Raw genomic sequence first — 10,637 nt, 5'->3', positions numbered from 1 at the left:
TTGCCCTGAAGCAAGAGCCCGTGCCTACACCAGGCTGGTTTAATCTAAAGCAAACAAATGAGTCACTTGCTAATGGATTTTATGCAGGCAATCAGTATCCTGGCAACCAAGCTAAATAACATTCCATTTAAAGGAAATTAAAATTATTATCGTTCTTTCGTATGTTTTTTTTTTTTTTTTTTGAGCACTGTGGTGTTAATTTTTTTCTTGTGACTCGGCCTGCGTCACTTTTTTCGGTCTGAAGAGAGTTTATTTTAGGACTCAAAACTTTTAGGCCTATACGTTTTGCGTATACAGAATTGAAACAAAACTATTTATTACATTTTGTTTTTTGTTTTTCATAATCAAAATATAAAAAAAAAATGTTGAAAATTAGCCTATAAATGGTTGGGGTATCCTATAATATGCGGTATAATTTTTTTTAATAAGTATTTGTGTGCTATTAGATTTTCATAATCAGTAACTTATTATTTTACAGTCGTTATGCAAATATAGAATTAATCATTTATGCAAATATATAATTAATCATTGCAGTACTGAGCACCCTCTTAGAATTGTCCATTTGGCCTAATTCTGAGTCCGTGTGATTGAGGACTTAATTATTCACTCCTTGAGAGAGAAATGTATAGGCTTTTCATGTTGATGTAAAGCAGTAAAACAAACATAATGTATTTCCATATCCAGTATAATTAACATCAGCAATGGTTGGTAGATCATATTAATAATGAGTAAGAAGTCGAATGAAACGAAATATTAAAAAATTTCCTGTAGCAGCAAAAAAATTATGTAATATAACTTCAATAAATGCTTTCGAATATAATTAGAAAACATCATCAAAACATACGCCAATAAATCCTTTCGAACATTATTACAGGAAAAATAACAATAAATTATGTTGATCCCCTATATTCAATAGAAGTGGTTTCCTTAGCCAGTTTTAGTTCATGAATGCTATTTACATCTTGATATTTAGTGCAACTCCCAAAAGCACCGATAACTCCATTCACACTAGATGCCAATCTTTCTAAGCCTATGTGACTCCCATTAAACCATTCAGTGTCAAAACATTCCTTATTTCCTTATCTGGTATATCGGAATTCTTCATATTTGTAAAACACAAATACTCTACTTCAATCTGACGTTTTTGATCATACTGAAAAGAAAACTGGCATATGCGAGATTTAGAAGTTACCGTGCATCCAAACTGGTCGACTCAACATTAGGGGTTGCAGGCACGCCCGGCGAACCTCGTATGTAGTGGCTTTCGCCCAGCCTTCAGTGAAGTGAACTGCATTTAGTTTAAGGAAGAGATTTATAAATTAAATAATATTTTTAATGATTATATCTTATTTGCTAACTTAGAATAACATTCTTCCGTTTAACAGGAAGATCTTCAAAAAATGATAACCTGGCAACATTAGATATGCCAAACCCTGCCCACTTATGGTTCATTTGCATAAAATATTCTATTAACATAAAGCTCTTTATACAGATGATACTCTGAAAACACGGTTGGTAGGACTGTTCGTATATAAACATAATAAAATATTTCATAATGATTGGACAAAATATGTAAAACCTGCATAAAACAAGGATTTTATTTGCATTTTTTATTTTTTACTTGTTTTAATTGTTTCTTATTTTCATATAAAAAATTTCTCAAACTAATTAATATACGGACTATAAAAAAAAGAAACAGGATCCAAAAGATATATTTTGTAAAGTGATGCAGTATCAAGTACCGTGATTGTACACACACACACACACACACACACACACACACACACACACACACACATATATATATATATATATATATATATATATGTGTGTGTGTGTGTGTGTGTGTGTGTGTGTGTACAATCACGGTACTTGATACTGCATCACTTTACAAAATATATCTTTTGGATCCTGTTTTTTTATAGTCCGTATATTAATTAGTTTGAGAAATTTTTATATGAAAATAAGAAACAATTAAAACAAGTAAAAAATAAAAAATGCAAATAAAATCCTTGTTTTTATATATATAATATATATATATATATATATATATATATATATATATATATATATATATATATATATATATATATACATATATATATTATATACATACATATATATATATATATATATATATATATATATATATATATATATATATATATATATATATATATATATACATATATATATATATATATATATATATATATATATATATATATATAAATATATATATATATATATATATATATATATATATATATATATATATATATATATATATATATATATATAGATATATATATATATATATATATATATATATATATATATATATATAGATTGTGTGTGCGAATATGTGCGGGTGTGTACAATCACGATACTTAATACTGCAAATAAATAAAAATTACAATAGATAAAAATAAATAACAATGTACAAAAATACCAAAAATAATTCAAAATAAATAAAAATACATAAAAGCAAAAATGCATATGAATAAATAAATTATAGTAAAAAAATCAGAAATAAAAAATGAAAATAAATAGAGATTAATAAAATAAAATAAATGGAAATTAATTAAAATCAATGGGAAATTTAAAAATAAATGAAATACAAATAGGTAAAAAATAGAAATTAAAATGCAAAAATAATAATAAATAAAAATGAATGATAAATAGAAAAGTATAAAAAATATGAAAATGAAAATAAATAAAAATACCTAAAAAACAGAAAAAAATAAAGGTCAATATTTACAAAAAGCAAAAATGAAAAAAAAAAATAAATATAAGAATATAAAATATGAACACACTTAAACACTGAAAATAATAAAAAATGAATGATTAACATACACAAAAAAGATAAAAAATAATTAGAATTAATTTAAATATATAAAAATGAGAAAAAAATAGAAATTTTATTTCTAACTTAAATTTTGATTTATTTGCCACCACAAAATCGTGTTTCAAGAATTGAGTACCTAATATATTTAAAAAATAGAAATTTAAGGCTAAATGATCATATACGTTTTCCATATTAAAATACCGTTAAAAAGCAAAGAAGTTTTAATTACAAAATCAATTTCCAAAAATCGCCTAAAAGTAGGAAACGAATGTAAAATATAAAAAGTTCAAAAAATATTTAAATTTGGATACTATATTTTTGGGAATTTCCCCCTCTTTTAGATTACTGATTTTAGTGTAACGTTTACTGATATATTGTTATAACCTAGTTTTTAAATTAATCTTTATTTACCAGTATTGTTTTATATATCTCTTTGTAATTTATCTTTCCAATTCAAATGAAAAATACCATGTAATTACACTGAAGAAAATTATGATACAAGTAATTTTAAAAATAAAATAACAATAATTAAACAGAAAAAGAAAATAAAAATGGAAACAAAACATATGAAATGAAATAAGATGAATATGAAAAGAAATATAATGCAAGAAAAACTGAATTATTAAACAAAAATAAATAGAATAGGCATAAACATTAAAATATATAAATAAGATATAAAAAACGTTATGAACACTAATTAGAATAAATGTCAATCTTAAAAAACACAAAAATATAAAACAACGGAAATCAATAGAATTTTTCTGAAAAAAAGTAAACTAAAACAAATAGAAACGAACGAATGAAATGAAAATAAATAAATAAATAAATGAAAATAAAGAACGCATGCAAAATAAATACAATTTTGATGCATTTAAAGAAAAGTTAAAAATATGCGGGAAACTGTGAATAAAAGTAAAGTTTAAATAAATATAAGAAAGAGAAATAAAATTAATTAAGAAATGAGTAAAGTAGAACATTCGTAAACTTTAATTTTTACCTGTTTTAAAATGTTATTCGACTATTTTTAAATAAATATTTTTATCATAATATAGCATGTCTATTTTTTTAGATATGATTCTACTAAATAAAATTATGTTAGAAAATGATACGAAATATCAAGAAAAAAAATATATGAAATGAAAAAATTTAATAATAATAATAATAATAATAATAATAATAATAATAATAATAATAATAATAATAATAATAATAATAATAATAATAATAATAATAGATTAATAAATAATTTTCATGTTTAATAATAACAGAATATATAAAACTAAATCATAAAAATTTATCAATAAACCTGAAATTAAAATCCATTGTAAAAATAAAACACGGAAAAGCTCCTAAAAATCTTCCATTTAAATTGTAGCAAAATTTTTATTTTATTTTTATTAGTTACTTCAATTTTATTTTCTTTAATACTACTTTGAAAATATATTTTTAACTTAAATTTTGTTTTATTCACCTCCACAAAACCATGTTTCACGAATTCAGTACTTAAACTGTGCAATAAGATAAAATTAAAGAATAATGATTATACGCGTTTTGTTTATAACAATACCGTCAAAAACATTAAGATTTAAGTAAAAAATCAATTTCAAAATTCATTTTAAAAAAAAGGAAAATAGATGTAATATATAAAGTTTTTGAAAATATTTCAATTTGAATACAATATTTTTGGAAGTTTCGCTCTCTTTTTGATGACTGATTTTAGTTTAACGTTTACAGATATATTCTTATAACTCGGTTTTATTTAAAAAAACTCCGTTAAAAAATCAGTATTTAAGCAAAAAATCAGTTTCAAAATTAACCTTAAAATAGGAAAATTAATGTAAAATATATAAAGGCGTACTAAAATATTTAAATTTGAATACAATATTTTCGGGAATTTTGCCCTCTTTGAGATGACCGATTTTAGTTCAACGTTTACTGATTATTTTTATAACATAGTTTTTTTTTAATTAAACATTATTAACCATTATTGTTTCATATTTGTATTTGTAATTTATAAAGCAAGAAAAATAAAAAAGTAAAAATTTTAAATAAAAAAGATATAAACAATAACATACATAAGTAAGATGGTAAAACATTACGAATACTAATTAAAATAAATGTAGATAAAGGTGAATAAATCTTTAAAAAATATAAGCACAAGAAACAGACGAAATAAAATTCTGATAAAAGAAATGATAAGAAATATAAAGAAATTAAATTTATGAAATATAACATCTTAAGAATACAATAATAATAATAATAATAATAATAATAATAATAATAATAATAATAATAATAATAATAATAATAATAATAATAATAATAGATTAACAAATAATTTTCATGTTTAATGATAATAGAAATATAGAAAACTAAATCATGAAAATTTACCAATGAACATTAAATTAAAATGCATTGTAAAAAAAAACACACTGAAAAACTAAAAATCTTCCATTAAAATTGTACTCAAAATTTAATATTGTTTTTATTAGTTACGATAATTTTCTTTGTTTTTAGACTATTTTGAAACTAAATTTTGATTTATTCACCTCCATAAATCCCAGTTTCACAAATTCAGTTCCTAAATTAGGCAATAAAATAAAATTAAAGACTAAATGATCATATACGTCTGGATATAAAAAAATACCGTTAAAAACATTCCAGATCTAAGTCAAGGATAAATTTTGAAAATTATTAAAAAAGGAAAATAAATTAAATATGTAAAATTTTTCAAAAAATATTTCAATTTGAATACAGTATTTTTGGTAGTTGTGCGCTCTTTTTGGTGACTGATTTTAGTTTAACGTTTACTGATATATTCTTATAACGGAGTATTATAAAAAAAACTCCATTAAAAAATAATTAAGAAATCAATTTCAAAAGTCACCGAAAAATAGGAAAATGAAAGTAACATAAAAAGTTCTAAACATATATTTCAATTTGAATCAAATATTTTTGGGAATGGTGCCCTCTTTTTGATGACTGGTTTTAGTTTGACGTTTACTGATATATTCTTATAACCGAGTTTTATATAAAAAAAAAAACATTAAAAAACAATCAATATTTAAGTAAAAAAAAATAAATTTAAAATATCACCTAAAAATGGGAAAATGAATGCAACATATAAAAATTTAAAAAATAATAATTTCAATTTCATTACAATATTTTTGGGAATTTTTCCCCTTTTTGATGACTGATTTTCGTTCAACATTTACTGATGTATTCTTCTAACCTAGTTTTTAAAATTAATCATTATTTACCATTGTTTTATATTTGCATTTGTAATTTTTATTTTCAATTCAAAAAACAAATATCCTTTAATTACAATGAAGAAAATTATGAAACAAGTAAATTAAAAAAAATAATAATAGTAATTAAGCAGAGAAAGGAAATAAAAATGGAAACAAAACATATGAAATGAAATAAGTTGAAAATTAAAACAAATGTAAAGCAAGTAAAATTTATAAAAAAAAAAAATAAGCAAAAATTATATAACTACAATATACAAATAAGATAAAAAAACATTTTGAATACTAAATAAAATAAATGTAAATAAAGGTGACTAAGTCTTAGAAAAACATAAGCACAAAAAAAGAGAAATTCATAGAATTTTTGCTGAAACAAAAAGTAAACTAAAAAAAATAGAAACTAGCAAATGAAATGGGAATAAATAAAATAAATAACTGAAGATAAAGAACGAATATGAATTAATAAAATTCTGATAATTATTAACAAAACACTAAAAAAGTGAGAAAATGTGAATAAAAGTACAATTAAATTAAATATAAGAAACATAAATAAAATTGATTAAGAAATTAGTAAGAAAATAGAACATTCGTAAACTTTAAATTTTACTTAAATTTTCAAATGTTATTCGAATATTTTTAAATAAATATTTTTATCATAATAAATCATGTATATTTTTAGATTGGATTCTACTAAATAAAATTCTATTAAAAGATATTGTACCAAATGTCAAGAAATAAAATTCATGAAATATAAAATTTTGAGAATGCAATAATAATAATAATAATAATAATAATAATAATAATAATAATAATAATAATAATAATAATAATAATAATAATAATAATAATAATAATAATAATAATAGATAATTTTCATGTTTAATGATAATAAAAATACATAAAACTAAATCATGAAAACTTCTCAATGAACCTAAAATTAAAATCCATTGTAAAAAAAACACGGAAAAGCTCCTAAAAATCTTCAGTTAAAATTGTAGTAAAAATTTAAGTTTATTTTTATTAGTTACGATAATTTTCTTTGTTTTTAGACTATTTTGAAAATATACTTTTAACTTAAATTTTTATTTATTCACCTCCACAAAACCCTGTTTCACGAATTCAGTACCTGAATTATACAATAAAATAAAATTAAAGGTTAAATGATCATAAACGTTTTGCATATAAAAATAGCGTTAGAAATATTCAAGATTTAAGTAAAAAATAAATCTCAAAAATCATTTAAAAAGGGAAAATAAATGAAATATGTAAAAAAAATTTTAAATATTTAAATTTTTGATGATCGATTTTAGTTTAATGTTTACTGATATATTCTTAACACAGAATCTTATAAAAAACTCCATTAAAAAATAATCAATATTTAAGTAAAAAATCAATGTCAAAAATCACCTAAGAACAGGAAAATGAATGTAACATAAAAAGTTCTAAAAATATATTTCAATTTGAATACAATATTATGGGAATTTTGCCCTCTTTTTGATGACTTGTTTTAGTTTGACGTTTACTGATATATTCTTATAACCGAGCTTTATAAAAAAAAAGTTAAAAAACAATCAATATTTAACTTAAAAAATAAATTTCAAAAATCACCTAAAAATGGGAAAATGAATGTAATATATAACATGTAAAAAAAATTCTATTTGAATTCATTATTTTTGGGAATTTTGCCTTCTTTTTGGTGACTGATTTTAGATTAAATGTTTACTGATATATTTTTATAACCCACTTTTATGAATTAACCATTATTTACTATTATTGTTTCATATTTTTATTTGTAAAATATCTTTTCAATTCAAATTACAAATACCATTTAATTACAATTAAGAAAATTTCGAAGCAAGTCAATTTTAAAAATACAATGACAATAATTAAACCGAAAAAAAATAGCAAAGGGAATAAAATGGAAACAGGTCTCCTGCGTGGTATTGAGACACACAGGAGACCTTTATCCTCCCGACATTGGCAAGAAGGGTGGCACCCACTGGCACCCCGGGTGAGTGAACCAATCAGGAACATCTATCTGTGGGCAGAAACCCTCCGAATAATACACTCTCTAACTTGCATTCCAGCACAACCATGCAAGAGCACACACAACCATCACTGCGCGAGAGGAGACTTTGCCGGAGGAGAATTGCCTCAGGCATCCAGTGAAAAATAGATCTGATCTGAGACCCCCTATATATACTGCCACGCCCTGTGTCTCCCGACTCATTCCAACGTCCAGAAGATAACCATCGAGTTGGCCGAAACATGTTGACAGAAATAGTACTAAAAATACCAGATTATTATCTACTATCTCTATGTTAGGAATAATGTCATTCCTTTTTATTCTCAGGTTAAGGGCAGTCCTGGCGTCATTAAATATGGCACCCTCCTGGGCATGACAGGAGATCCTCTTGGAGAAGCTCATGTAGTCATACCGATGTAAGAGCCGAGGCACTCTCGGACAGGGCATTTGTATCGGTAGACTATCTTGGTTTTCTTCAAGGGATCCTGGGGGGGGGGGAGGTCATTTTTCATCACCAGGCTGCTGGCTTTCTTATTCCTGTCGAATATGACGAGTTTAACCTTCACAGGATTGGAAAGCGCTGATGTTACCTTTAATGATGGTCCTGAGGGCGCGTTCGTCTTCTTTATATCTTTTATGGAGTGTCGGGGCGAGATTCCTGATGGTACCATCTGTTCACGGTTTCCTCTAATGAACTTGTCTACCTCCTGATTTGTGTCCATTATCGATGAGGATCTGGGCAGCATGTTCCAGCTCTCAAAGGGTGTCAGTCCAGGAGGAGCAGTGCAAGAGAACTCTTCTGACGAAGGCACTGATGGCAGATTGCTTATATCTCTCGGGGCACTCACTCTCTCCATTTAGACACATGCCCAGGTTCGTAGGTTTCGTGTACACCTTCGTGATGAAGCATTCCTCCCATTGCTCTCTTCGGACATTTTAGTGAATTTTGCCATTTTTATTGTCCTGGATTAGAAGAGCAGCAAATTGGTAACAAATTTACGGCTTGATATTTTGTGGTATCATTAGCACTTAACAGACCCAAACGAAGAGATATGACTACATATTGGAAAAATTTCAATCACAATAAAGCAGCAAGAGAGTTTGATATTTAATTGTTCCCACATGGGAACGCTATGATCTTGGTGACAAAAATTTACCTAAAATGAACGTTGGCGTCGTGTCACGGTAACACAGACACCCTAAAACACATACACATGCACACAAAGGCACACACACACATGCATACACCCATACTACATACATGCGTACATGCATACATACACACACACACACACACACACACACACACACACACACACACACACACACACACACATATATATATATATATATATATATATATATATATATATATATATATATATATATATATATATATATATATATATATATATATATATATGTAGAATCTACTGGTCACTTTTACCAGACACATATGTAATTCTAATAGCCACAATGCCCTCTTAACTTCTCGAATTCTTCGTTTTTTTTGGATATGCTTGTAACTATGAAGCCGAAAATATCCAGACGGAAGAAATTGAAGAGCCTGTGAATGGCGGTCGCGACCGCCATTCACAGGCTCTTCAATTTCTTCCGTCTGGATATTTTCGGCTTTTCAGTTACAAGCATATCCAAAAAAGCGCGAAGAATTCGAGAAGTTAAGAGGGCATTGTTAATATTAGAATTACATATATATATATATATATATATATATATATATATATATATATATATATATATATATATATATATATATATATATATATATATATATATATATTATAAGGTGATATAATTTTTATAACCATTTTGTAAGTGTTTGCAATGTCTCTGTGAAAATTTTAGATTTTTTGCTTGCAAGATTCGTCATTTGTTGTGAAGACGTGATTTTAAAATGTCTTTTCTTATAGATATGTTGTGTGTTATGTAAACTTATGATTCTGTGGGATATTTTTCCCCTTTTGTTTAATCTTTTGAAATTGTATTTTGAAAAGCTTATCAGGTCGCTACATCCTGTCTGCCGAGAGAGAGAGAATAGAGGCTCACTTCTCTGTGTTTGATCAGGTGCTTTTGGTCTAAAAGCATCCACTTTTGTTATCGTGATGAGCTGTCACCCAGTCAGCGTGTTAACTGTTATGTTTTTATCAATGTGTGCTTATTCCGTCTGTATTAACTCTGCCTATGCCTATTCTGTTTGTAATCTAAGAAAGAGAGATAGAGAAATAGCAGATAAGTGGTCTACAAGCGTCTTTATTTGTTTGCCCAGCTGCCTCAGGCTGACAAAAGATTTTGTGAACCCTGGACAGGAAGTGTCAGTCATGAGATAACGTTAGTTTCGCGTCGAAGCGATCGTGTGTAGAAGTATACTTTGTATATGTGTGTGTAGGTGTATTCATACATGTGTATTCTCTGTGAACACCCTATGTGTATTCTCAGCCTACGAGACTTAAAGACAGTGTCTTCAATAAGGCATCAGTAGTCTACTGGCAAGGGG

The sequence above is a fragment of the Macrobrachium rosenbergii genome, chromosome 12 (genome assembly GCF_040412425.1).
Source record: "Macrobrachium rosenbergii isolate ZJJX-2024 chromosome 12, ASM4041242v1, whole genome shotgun sequence".
Taxonomy (NCBI): Eukaryota; Metazoa; Arthropoda; class Malacostraca; order Decapoda; family Palaemonidae; genus Macrobrachium; species Macrobrachium rosenbergii.
Note: the sequence above shows the minus strand (reverse complement) of the source record.